Genomic DNA, 13,616 nt, shown 5'->3' with positions numbered 1-13,616 from the left:
ACCCCTAAAAATTGCTTCAAGACTACAGAGGGATCCTCCCATAAATACGAAATAAAACCCAACCATCCATTCAGAGTGGTTCCAAACAAGTTCTTTGAAAAACTTGGCTTTGAGCTGCAAGCAGCAAATTATTGTAAAAGATGCCATCACTGTTAGAAGGAGTTGCTTAAATCAGTAAAGTGCAAGGAAGAGGCTATGTATCTTGGCAGTCAGATACTTCTACAATGTTTGTAGATCACATTTACTCTCTCTGTCACATCTATAACAAACAATGTTTTATGTCTTAACTAGAGCTGGTAAAACTTGTATGTCTTGCAATAGTACTTGGCAAAGTTGTATCACTTTGTTTATTCAGGGCATCTAAAACCAGAGGAAGCAACCTGGTGCCACACATACTATCCAGTCATGGTATACAACAAAAATGTTACTTAATGAATCTGGAGATGACAAATGAGTTAATCTCTCATTACTGCATGACAACCCAACACTGAGTCAACAAAGAGAAAGTAAACAGTAAAATGGAGCAGGAGAGCATTACATTTTAAGCTAGAGAAGGAGCAAATGACTAAGTATTCTAAGAATTCAGAACCAGCTTTCTAACAATACTGGTTTGCATAAAGCTGGTATAAAACAAACTGCCCGGGCTTCTGAGATAAAAATCATGTTATAGAAGCTCTCTACTTCAGCCACTGGGTTTATTAACAAAACTAATCATGACCGTAAATCTACCAGGTAAGTTTTGTTAAAATAAAACCAGAACGTAATAAGCAGCAATGCCTTCTGAAATTCATACTACACTACTTCTAATCACATCCTGTAGTGTGGAGGCAAGCTCTTCTCACACAAAGAATTTCTCCTATTTTCAGAAATGTTTACAACAAAATAAATGTAGAAATATGAAATTATCATTGCTATTTCCTCTTCAGAGAAAACTGATTTTCAGAGATGCCCCTGAAGAATCCAACTATAAAACCATGAGAACCATAAAAAACCCTCATATCCATTTACATCTTGCAGATTTTCTCTCCCCTGATATATGTGGTGCTTCATAAATCAGCTGTATAGCAGGTTAGTCCTTTTGGACGGCTGAGTTCATCAATTAGCCGCCTCTGACTGAAGCGATAACTGAACTGGGATTGCAAGGAAGACACGCATACGCAACAGAAAACTTATTTCCTGCAGTTTTCATTAGAAAACAAGTTTTATATTAACAGGACTTCCGGAAACGGCTGGGAAGTAAGGGCTAGGAATAGGAGTAATCCTAAGACACATCTTATCTACTCATGTTTACACATTTACCAGTGTTTGTGTTAAAGCAGTTTTGCAATAGTTTTGCATACGCTCTTGCCTAAAAATCACTCAACCCGTCTGCCCCTCATCATCACTTTCTATTTGTTTCTATTAAGTAATCTTACAGCAATAACAGAGGACTACTAAAAAAAACCCTCAGAATACTTAGCTGTTGTGCTAAAAGATACAGCATACACTTAAATCAGTAACAGTGTTTATTTACTGTTACGGAGAGAAAGTTGTTAAAACTGCACACATTAAAATCCAAAAGTGAAAGTACCCTAACTTTCAGAGGTGATAATCACCCAAAGGGTGTATCAAATTCCAACAGAGTTCAGGGTGTTAACCATTTTTTGAATACCAGGACTCCAACATCGAAAATTTTGTTCTGCACTGTTGGGTACAATCCTGATAGAGAAAACTTGCCTTGAGGGTAGCATCAAACACTGCAAAGGATCCCTCAGAGATAACTAACAACTGAAGCAGCAAAAAGCTTATTTCTTAGGGGTAGCCAAATATGGTATACTGAGGGACTCCTGGCCTGGTCAATAAGAGCTGCTGCTGCCTAACATCTTTTTAAGTAGCAAGGTGGAGCAGTAATTCCAAAGGAACAGAGACACACCTTACAGATAATACAGCTCACCACAAACACATAAGATGAACAGAAGGGGAGAGCACTGCATTGAACACCCACACAAACACAGACAGCACAGATAGGTTCATCCTGTTGCTAAGGATCAATGCTCAGAGATAAAAAAGCCTTCACTAGTGTCTGCAATAGCTACCTCCCAAAACTTCAGTCCCTCTACCATCTATCTCTCAGACCCTTGTCCTGCTTGCTGGCTAGTCCAGCTTGAAGTCTGCTAGCAGATCACATGCACATCCTAGACAGACATTCACAGGAGGAAAAAAAAAAAAAGAAAAAACAGTTCAGTAGGATAGGATAAGCCAGGGTGATCAGGCAACAGGGCTTTGCCAGGGAAATGTACTAACCAGCTGCCTGGTTAAATGCAACTGGCCCCTTTTACTCCTTCCTTCTCTCTTTTTTCCCCTCATACTCGTTCCTCCCCACTTCAACTTTGATCCTTCTCTTCTCTGCCTCTGGTCCTTGCCTTAAACATCCCGTAGCAGATCTGTACAATCCCCAAATTCTTTTGTTCAGTCCCCAATTCCACCCCTTCAGCACTGTGACACATCCTATGTGCCTTTATTCAACAGCTCCCCCTCCCCAGTTTGCCTGGCATTCCAGAAAGTTTCTTCCAGTGAATCACCGGAGCAGCTTTTGCAACAGGGACAATGGCTTCATTGGTCACCTTTGCTGGTTTTAGGAGCAGCTGATTCAGAGAGATTAAGTTGGCTCAGTTCTCTACCTTGTCACTATTCCTCTGATCATTATCTACCTATCTGAATGGCCATTAGCCAAATATCCTTACACATCTGATCTCAAAAGGCAACAAGCTTTTGAGACACCTTAGTTATTATTTCACCAACATTTTAGCATTTTTATTGTATTATTTAGTTCTATTTTTTATTTAAAAGCACTTAAGCATGATTAAATAAATACATTTTTCAGTATACTGTAGTCATTAAAAAAATCAAAAATAAGAGGTGAAGAAAAAAACTTAATGATAGTTTAATGCAGTGGCAAATTATACTGAACTGTTAAAACAGCTGGTGGTGAGGGGCAATGCTACTCTTCCCTACTATAATACAACCAATCTTGCCCCTACTCCTAGTTCCAACCTTCCTTCCATCTTTCCCCATTCATTCCAGCACTTGTTCTTGTATCTTGCTGACACATTTTCATGAGTCCTGAGGTATCGGTGTATCCCCCTTTACCACACTTTCTCTTACCATACTTCTTCCAGGTAAAAATTACTGTTATGTCTATCTTACAAGATGGGGATTGGAGACACAGCGACTATCCGACTGACTTGAAATAAGTTTTTCAAAGATACCACACATTATTTGCTTCAAGTGCAGGGGGAGTTTTATTATCCATATTTAATAAGTAACACAAGCCAGCAAGGTCAGACTAATAGGAGAAAGCCAGATTTGTCTGTCTTACCTCAGATGTATGTTCTAATATGACATCTTATTTTCCTAAGAGAAAATCATCAGGCAGAGAGGCTGTAAAAGGATTCAGAGGAAGAAAAAAGTGCACAGTAATACTGCTGAAAGTGGCAGAGAAGGGGTGAAAAAGAGAGACAGAGAATCTCCCTGTCTTTACCATACACAAACGCTGCTCTAAGCACCAAGGTAGGTAGCCAGCTTTTGGCTGAAGAATCCAAGACACTTCAAGGGGTTTTTTGGTTTTGCTGAAGACTGAAGAGTTACATTGCCCAGCATTTACTAAATGTAAACATTAAGATTCAGAAAAAACACCTACATCAGCGAAGTTCAGATTCCTAGTTTGTACTGGTACAGTGCCTTTACAATAGTAACAGTGTAGACCATAAACTAGTGCCAATATGGATACTTTTGCTATGTCTAACAATACACAAAGTTAGGGAATAAACAACAATATCCTTGCTTAGCTTTCACTATTAGTTCCAACAGAGAATTTTCACCCCATTTTTAAATAAGGCCAAAAAGTTTTAAGGTAATTATATTTTATTCACTATTTCTTTCAGAATTAAAAAGTGGTTTGCATTGCTTTACATATAAGCAAAGGCTAGGCATTCATTTAATTAGCCAAAATGCTTTTTTCTCTGCTTTTCTGGTGTGTTCTTAAATAGCAACTATATTCAACAATAAAAAAGGCTCAGTTCTACTGAGAATTTAGATATCACACAGAATAATCACATCAAAAAAATGGATTTATTTTAGCCTTGGCTATCAACATCATCCAGAAACTGTTTCTATACTGTGGTTAGTCTATTCATTATGCCCAGCCACAGGATACTAATTTGCTATGTTATTTGAAGGTTTTGTTGTCTTTTTTAATGTATGCCTTTATTTGCTTTTTCCTCTTTCCCCAGTGGTCTCATCTTCATTCACATTTGTTTCAGACAATTCTGCAAGGAAACCACAAGCACTGCCACAGTCCGGGACCTCAGCGTAACCCTTAAGAACCTACCTTCTTTCCTACTTTTGTTCAAAACCTTGCAAACTAAGCACCTCAACTGTCAAGGCACAGAAGTCTTGATAAGCCACGATCACAAAAAAAGCAAGCAAGAAAAGGATTTTAAACTTGTTTCTAGTTCTCAAATGAAAAGTCCATCTGAAATATTTCCAAACTTATTGTAAAAATATACTCTACTTCTAAATTAACACAGTAATTCTGAACTTGAATATAAACCAGTATTTAAATCAAGTATCTTTTTTGAGAGTCTAGCATATTCATATAAAGAGTAAAAAAAATTATGCAGATAAAGCTGTTACATTAACGATACTGTGGTACCAAGACGCTCCTCTCTTTGTACAGTCAAATGACATCACTTTCACTATAAATAAAATACCTCTAGTAAAACAAACTAACTAAACCTTTTAGGTGAATCTACTCTGCTCAATATGCTTCAACTATTAGCACCAGCCATAAAATGTCTTATACAGTTTTGAAATCAAGCGTATTTATCTAAGATTTGCCACCACAAAAATAAAGGTATTTAAAAAAATACCACAGTTCACTACTAAATTTATGGAACATTAATGACAAATTCCCTGGTGACAAGATACATGGATTTTTAAAACCACTTCAAAATTTAAATTAACTGAGGAAGTGCCAGGGAGATTTTAATATGCTTAGATTACAGAAAGTCAAGCCAATATTAAAATGGCTTACCATCTTGTTTAACCATGAGAAGATCCTGTACGATATTACTCCAGACAAATATCCTAACAAATATTCTGAGTTTTGTCCAAAGTGATAAAATAAACTGAAATTAATGATCTGAAAACACATCTAAACAGTGTAAGATTTATAATGATTGATTGCTTTTACACATGTGCAGAGAATTTGAGTGGACAAGACTCCATGACAAGAAAAAAAAACAAATGTGTAACACTGTCCTCGTTTTGGCTGGGATAGAGTTAATTTTCTTTCTAGTAGCTGGTATAGTGTTATGCCTTGGATTCAGTATGAGAAGAATGTTGATAACACACGGATGTTTTCAGTTGTTGCTAAGTAATGTTTAGACTAAGTCAAGGATTTTTCAGTTTCTCATGCCCAGCCAGCGAGAAAGCTGGAGGGGCACAAGGAGTTGGGAGGGGACACAGCCAGGGCAGTGACCCAAACTGGCCAAAGGGGTATTGCATACCGTGTGACATCATGTCCAGTATATAAACTGGGGGGAGTGGGGCTGGCAGGAATCACCAGTTGGGAACTAACTGGGCATTGGTCGAGGGGTGGTGAGCAATTGTATTGTGCATCACTTGTATATTCCAATTCTTTTATTATTATTATTGTCATTTTAATATTATCATCATTATTAGTTTCTTCCTTTCTGTTCTATTAAACTGTTCTTATCTCAACCCACGAGTTTTACTTTTTTTTTTTCCCAATTCTCTCCCCCATCCCACTGGGGGCGGGGGGAGTGAGTGAGCGGCTGTGAGGTGCTTAGTTGCTGGCTGGGGTTAAATCACAACAAACACTTAATCACACTAACAAAAATGCTTATGAGCTGTGAAAAGAAAAATATTCAGAATTACAAAAGAAAAATATGTTGCTCTTTTCTTAAAAAACAATAGTGCCTCATGGTGTAAGATAAAACTGCTTCCAACGTGTATAAATACACGTATGTAAGAAATCACTTATACAATTCCAAAGCTAGTCACAACTCAGTATTCCCACCTCATAGTCCTGGACAGCAAGTTTCTTAAGTTCCTTCTAACACAGAAGAGTTGGACCAATCTGTTTCATTTGCTTATCTCCACTTTGAAAACATAATGTATTTACCCCTATTTAAAAACCATCCTTGGTTAAATTAATCTGGTTACATTATGCCTCCCAAGTTCCTCCTGCTTCTCTCACAAAAGCCATGTGCCTTCCTCCATTTTCTTTGTTCCCTCAAGCTTGTTTACTGCTACATAAATAATTCTGAGAAAATTACTGCTAAAATTATCCTCTTCTGTTACTAGGAATAATAATAAACAGGTCACTTGAGTTCTGAGGTTAATGAAAAGTTCTCTCAACTCTCAAGTCCAGCTAAGATACAACTGTAATCTTCAAACTCTCAACATACACAAAAGGCATCTATATTTACTGATTCTTAGCTATTAATTAGGGACTTAAAGGAAGCAGTAACATTCCTGCAGGGACAAGCACTACCACTGCTATTCCAGATAAAATTCACGTAACTTCAACTTTTATGCACAAATTACATTCAGTTATTGGTAGGGGAAAGGTAGTCACTGCAGCAAAAGATGTTCCAGATTTTTTTAAAGCCGACACTACCAGGGGCTTGAGGCATTTTTAGAAAGGTTCAACCACCGCTGCAGAGACAATCATTCTCAGAACCAATCCGTCACAGGACTTCTCTTTTTGCAAGAGACTTCTTTCATCAGTTATGAAAAACAGGCAGTTTTGTGTCATGTTCCTCATCTGTGGACCACAGTGAGCCCATATTACCACCTCTGACCTTTAAATTGATAGAGATGTCTTTCTTTTCTTCCAGAAATGTTTTGCTTGCTTACTACCTTTCTCTTGTACATGCTTTCCACAAGCTTATCTCCTTGGAAGTTCAGTTGCAATTCTGCAAGAAGCAAGCCTTGCAAAACCCTGCAACAATCATCAGCCTTCTACAGTAAGAAAGGAAAACTGCAATTCTAGATGAGTACAGAGAAGCACTCCTGCTCAGCTGGTTTAAACCAAATGTAAGAAGGAATAAAGGTGTATACAGTCAAAGCACTCAAAGTTTTTTCACCCATTCAGAAAGAGCACAAATTTGCTACTTAAAATGTAAACTTTGTTCAGAAATCTGCAGAGCTGTTATCAAGTCTTACTTTTCTTTAAAAACTGGGAATTGACATCTTTACTATTTGTTCATGTAACTTTCATAAAAACTTTATTCTTCTACAACTCTTCAATTCTACCTGGAAAACTTAATCCTCCTATACCCAGGGTTCATCAACTGCTTTTACATTCACCTGTGAAGACCATCTGAAATGGGCAAGACTGGGAAAAGGCAAAGTCCTGTTATTAAACAAGAATTTTCATTCCAGAATCTCTGGATTAGGCAGTCTAGCTCTCCTTTGGAAAACTGTTTAGCACTCAGAGTTTGGTTTTGTTTCTGACTATTGCTTGTATTTTTAGTAGTCATAAAGGAAAGAGGATGTTCTTTCAGGAAATCCTCAGGTTTCATGTCAAGGATCTGTAAACAGTTTGAGTGGAATAGCACTTTCAAGGTTTTATGTAATTAATATTCTTCACTTTGGAAACTACTGTTGTAGAGAAACTGTCCGAAGTGAAAATCAGTGCAAGACCTCTTCCACCTCCAATTCCAACAGATCCAAAACACTTACAAAAAGTCTCTCTGACATGGAAGGTTCAGCAACACAAGTTCAGAGGGAAAGGTTTTCCATACCTTTGTTTCAGTAAGAATTTATAAAGAATACCTCAGTGACCTTTTACACACACTTGAATGTTACGTATCCAATAAGACTGTTTAATGTTTTGCCCACCTTAGTCTACACTGAAGGCTTTTCTTTCAAGTTGTGTAGTCTACATACATCTTGATTTTACAAAGCCACGGGGATACCCTGGCTATTGCAGTTGTCCCCATTCCTGCAGCTCCAAAACATCAGACTTTAATCATATACAGCCAGCACAGTTAGGGACACACCTGTATCAGCATTATATTACTCTGATTTTCAGCAACCCTTGTAATACTTTGTTAAATGATATTTAAAAAACAGAGACTGAAAGTTCCGTAACTAAGGGTCTGGGTTGATCTTTGCCAGCACTCATACGCCCGCACATCCCACACTCACTCCAGGCACTGGCACCAGACACAGGGGCCTCTGAACACCGGTCCCACTCCAGCGGCCAGCACTTGGTTTCACTCACTCCAGTCTCTCCAGTCACTGGCACCACAGACCCTGTGACCTGTAATCCCACTCCGGTTGCTGGCACTTAAGTCCATTCAGTCCAGTCTCTCCATTTGCTGGCACCACAGACAGACAGGCCCTCCAACTCATGGTCCAACTCCAGTTGCTGGCCCTCTGCTCCCCCTTCACACCCATGTGCACAGAATAGGGAGTCCCTCACCCAGGAAATGAGTTAAAAGGGAATTCAATAAGATAATACAGACTGGACTGATCAGGTGCAAGGCACGGTCAGACAAGCATACTGACCAGCAAATTATTTACAAGTGACTGGCCTTTTTTTATCCCCTAAATACCCCTATTTTCCCATATATGTTCCTCCTCAAATCACTTAATCACTCCCTTTCTCAATCTTTGGTTCATCTCCAAAGCATGCCATAATAAATCCAGTGCAATCCCAAAATGCTCCTCCCCTGCAGCCCACAGTGTGCCCCATACCCCAGGGCAGGACCCCTCTCAGTCTAAAAGCTGCTCCAGCCTTGACTCATCCTGATGGGTCTCACACCTGGATAATGGGGCTGAGGCTTTCTGGGAGAGCATCTCTTCCTTCAAGTCCTTAATCTGTGTTCCTTGACTGCCTTTGTGGCTCTGTGCTCCTCTGGGCTTGTGGAGATGGGCTGATGGCTCCTGTGATGGGCCTGTAGTAGCCAGGGCAGGGTATTATTTGGGCTCCCCCTCTTGCACTATCTCTCTGTGCTCCTCTGTGGGGCTGCAGCTGAGCTTTTATCACATCACCTAAAAAAAGGAGGCACAGCTATGCTAAAAGGAGACATTAATTAAAACGTTCTTGCAACTTTATCAACTAACTCATAACACAGATTTCCACATGGCATCAGATCAAAAACTCATCCAAAACTACAAGAATTAGAAGTATGTCTATCTTTTTAAAGCAAAAGCTAGGCTCCAAATATTACCTTTAAAAAAGGTGATTACGATACAGTATAGTTTTGCATGATAATTTTCCTAATGTAAATTAGCTTTTTGCCTATGTCCAATTTATTAAAAAAAAAAAAACAAAACACCTCAGTCTCTATTCTAGCTCATACAGTACTTTGGGAATCATATTAAATCATCAAATGTTAATTTCTCTTATCCTGTCAATTTAACTTTCAAAACAAGGTCAGCCTTATTTAAAGTTTGCTGAACTGGAAAAACCTGATTTTATTACCTCTTTCTGAATTCATGTACAAGAAATAGAGAAGGTCATCCCAAATAGTACTAGTTATTAAAACAAAATTTGGACAATGGCCAAGTGTAAGCCACTTAAGCGCAGCTCTAAAAGCATTAGATACTGTCATCTTTCAAAGTGCAATATACGATCAGAATTATTCTAGGCATTCTGTCCCTCAAAGCAGCGACAGAGATACTAACTTCCTGTTTCAGCAGAATAAGAAGTGATTTTCTTTGTATGCTTGACACAATACTTTGAACGCAACATCTTTTATAAGCATCCTCCTGTTATTCTAAATAGAGTGCCAGAAAAAAATTCAGATTGTTGAAAATACACTGAGTGTGTCTACAGCAGCATTTTAGTTCAGATCAAGAATCCAGATCAGGTCTCCCTACCATTGTCACTTGACACACTATAATGCACAGCAGAGAGCACATCAACTTTTAGAAGTAACAAACTTGAAAATACACTCCTAAAAGGGCAGTCAGTCTACAAGACAAGAACGAGTCAAAAATAAAATCCGTTTAAACTTGTAACAATAACATTACTGGGCTCCCAGCACCAACTATTTTGCTTTCAAGATCTACTCTTACAAATTGTGCTAAGTGCCAATGTATACATAGACAAATTTCTTTAGCTGACACAGCTCTATCCAAATGTAAAATCCGTAATTGTATAACTAACTCAACTTTCACTAGTAATTTTATCCATTACACCTGCCTCAGGTTTTAATGCTTAAAAAAAAAAACCAAAACCCCACTAAAAAAAACTCAGTAAAAACAGCCTCTGTTAGACCTGAAATTTAACAGATGACAAAACTGCTTCAGCTTCTAAGCAGTTTTTCTATAGGATTCATAGATTTAAACCTTTAATAAGGGATTGACACATCTTGCTTCAAGTAACATAGTGACACTAATCCACTGACATCTAAGAGGAAGAGTTAGCGGGTAGAAACTAATTTTTAAGGAATGCAATTATGATACAAAAACAGCCCAGAGAAGGCACAAAAGTTTTTCATTAGTGTTTATATGCATTAAAAACACTCAACTGTATTAAATCCACTTAAAATACTGTCTTTTAGTATTCCTCATTCCACACAGAGGAACAGAATGCAATCAAGTGTCTGAAATACCAAGACATTTCCTTTGCCTAAGAAAGGCAAAACATTATGATAATATCAAAAAGGAATCAGAAAACAGGTAACAAGATGGTCAAATATCTCAGCACATATGTTTAAGACAGGTAACTCCTCTCAGACTCTAAGCAATCTTAGAAATAAGGATACACACAGTGTTAAAATTTACATGGAAATATCTACAGAAATCATAAAATTGTAAATGAAGAGCAAAGCAAAATATTTTTTTTTCTTGCTAAACTGTAGCCAGACATACTTAGAAAAGCAATTGCACAAGAACACAAACAAAACAAAAAAGTTGAGGTTAGAATTTTGAGATGCTCATACTCTGCTGGTATTTACTTTTTCTGTAAAAGCCGAGAATAGGGATTTTAAATCAGTAGTCAGCTACATACTTTACATGAGATTACTACGTAACAGATCGCTATATAACAAAATAGCTAATGCTACGTTATTACCAAAACACATAAAAGTGTGACCATGCAGAAACTACTGTAAAAATAACATACTTCCATAAGTACGTATTCTGACTAGCAACCAAGTTCAGAATGAAATATATACACAACTTCCTTGAATGAACTCTGTGTAAATCACAAGCTTTGTTCTTAAAACGGATCCTGAAAAGCTCCCATGACTACACTAGAAAGACCTCTAATTTTCAAATTATGGACATAAAAACGTGCCTCTTTTCTCCCAGCTACAAGAAAACTAAAATCCAAATTTTAAGTCCATATGCCTGAAGTGTGTATATGTGTGTATGTAATTCTCTCACATGTCTATGGACATGTGCTTGCACACCCCTGCAAAGGAGAGAATACAATGCACAATGGCTGAGGCAGTTCTTCATTCAAGTTTGAGAAACTGCTTCATACAAAACTCTGGTAAACAGTAATTTCAACAGCCAGTATAATCTGAAATATTTTGCCTGCATATAATTATGAAACTAAAAACAAATGAGTTTTTATGCGAATAGTTACCCCAGGGATTAGTCTGTTAAGGAAATACATACTCACGGCTTAACTGTGGCTTTACCTGGCAAGTAAGTACCCCACCTCCACCTACAAAGGCTTAGAGAGGCCTATACCTGAGTAAGATATAGATATATAGAGAGACTTTTTATCCTTGATTGATTTGTGTAACAATGACCTATAAATTAAATTTTCCTCTAAGTCTTACAAATAAATATGAAGCACGTACATTGGTCAGATAGTCTCACCAAAACAAGCAATAATGATCTGGTAACCTTCAGAAATTTTGACTCAACTAGCCCTCGCAAAGTAAGCTTTCACTATAATAAAAAACAAGCACAAACACACCAATTAATTTATTCTGAAATGAAAATTAGCATTCTGGGAAATATGATTACACAATGACTCCTCCCATTTCCTAAAAGTATGCAATATTGTAAATCATTGGTCAGAGAGATATTGCAGCTATGGTATCTCACATAAGCCTATTTGTAATTATTTTGTTAACTTGAATTAGCTCATCTTTGATTTTCATATTTCTCTCATTCACTTGAAGCAAGATACCAGCCTGGCAATTACAAATCATTTGGCACTCTCCATATAAAAATAGCAAAAGATTTTTCCATACAGTCATAAATTAATAGATTCAGTCACAAGTAAGAAGGTACTTAAGTGTGCAATGCAATGTTAGGAGCTGAAAGCTACTGTTTGGTATTAAAAACTGTTTTTTCAAGTTTCACTTCCAAGTAACATAGGCCATTGAAAACAAAATTGATGAAAACAAGGTCATCATACATTCATTTTCATAAACTTTCCTTTATTAAACAACCGTTCCGAATTACAGATCCACTTTCTCACACAACTAAAAAAGAAAGCAAAGTTCTTGGAGAAACCCCTTTTCAAGGGGTTACACCTCAGAATTTGTTTTTCTGCAAAAAGAGAAGGTGGGCTCAATCTTCTGTTCCCTTCATTTCTCCTCAGCGTCAGAGGGAGGCCAGTAGGTATCTGCACCAAGACTCAACTATTCCATGAATTACTGTAAAACGGAGGCTAAAGCAAAAGAGAGGAGGAACAAATTTCCAACAAGTATCCTAAAATTTAGCCTTGCCAGCTTACTCTCACATACAGTATAGATGTATTCATTGTGCCATTCCAAGTTAACAACTAAAATACTGTGTGAAACAACAGATTCATGCTACATAACTTACAAATTTTGCTTCAAATTCGTAACCTGCAGTAAAAATGGCTAAAGGTGTATCTGTAGTTCAGTGTTTACACAGTAGTTTTATGACAGACCAAGAGCCACAGCTTCTTTTTAAAAAAATCTGTCTAAAAAACTACCTATTACCACAGTGGAAATCCAGTGGAAACTCCCTAAAAACATTTTGGATGATGCAGTCAAATGATATTATTTAAACACTGACTTCCTCCAGTTAATTTACTGCCAGGTACACTGACTGACAAACATTTTAAATGAAAATTAAGGAACACAGAGCAATCCCCCAAGGAAAATACTTACATGCTATACAAACTGTATAAATGCAGTATAGTAGCATATAAAGAAAATGGCTATCCTCACTGTACTTCCTTTTTCTTTAAAACTTACAGCTTACTATATTTATGAGGACAAGAGACAGTTAAAGGAGATTTAATCATACCCATGTTCAAAACCATTCAATGCAGCTAAGAGTAAAACCGTAACTCTATGTGCTACTATTTTGCCAGTGGCCTAATATACCCCAGTTATTCCTTGATTCTAATCCTTCAGCCATAAAGGCTAACAGAAATCACAAAAAATTTTGCATTCAGAGAGCTAATATTATTTAAACATTATTTAGAAATCTGTCACCTCCCAACATACCTGCTGCCTGTTCCGTTCCTCATCAACCTCTCCAGTTATACCATCAAGGTTCTCACTAGTTGAAATCTACCATTCAGAAAGTTTATAGCCTTTGATGGGTATTATGGGACTAAATTAAAAAATCAGAAATACTGTTAAACATTGCAT

At 37.4% G+C, this 13,616-nt stretch overlaps 1 protein-coding gene across 17 annotated transcripts in view; it reads right to left on the bottom strand.

Moving 5' to 3' along the window:
• Positions 1-13,616, bottom strand: part of LRCH1 (leucine rich repeats and calponin homology domain containing 1) — a 133,934-nt gene that overhangs the window by 102,465 nt on the left and 17,853 nt on the right. Inside the window, exon 2 of one of the 17 annotated variants that reach the window (XR_005933902.1) lies at positions 8,840-9,069. The exons of the other annotated variants lie outside the window; for them this stretch is intronic. The gene's annotated coding sequence lies outside the window, so the exon portion shown is untranslated. The remainder of the gene's footprint in view (positions 1-8,839; positions 9,070-13,616) is intronic. 17 annotated transcript variants of the gene reach the window in all.

This window comes from Aquila chrysaetos, chromosome 14 (genome assembly GCF_900496995.4).
Source record: "Aquila chrysaetos chrysaetos chromosome 14, bAquChr1.4, whole genome shotgun sequence".
NCBI lineage: Eukaryota > Metazoa > Chordata > Aves > Accipitriformes > Accipitridae > Aquila > Aquila chrysaetos.
The sequence above is the reverse complement of the archived record's forward strand: the minus strand, read 5'-3'. Positions and strand labels throughout refer to the sequence as shown.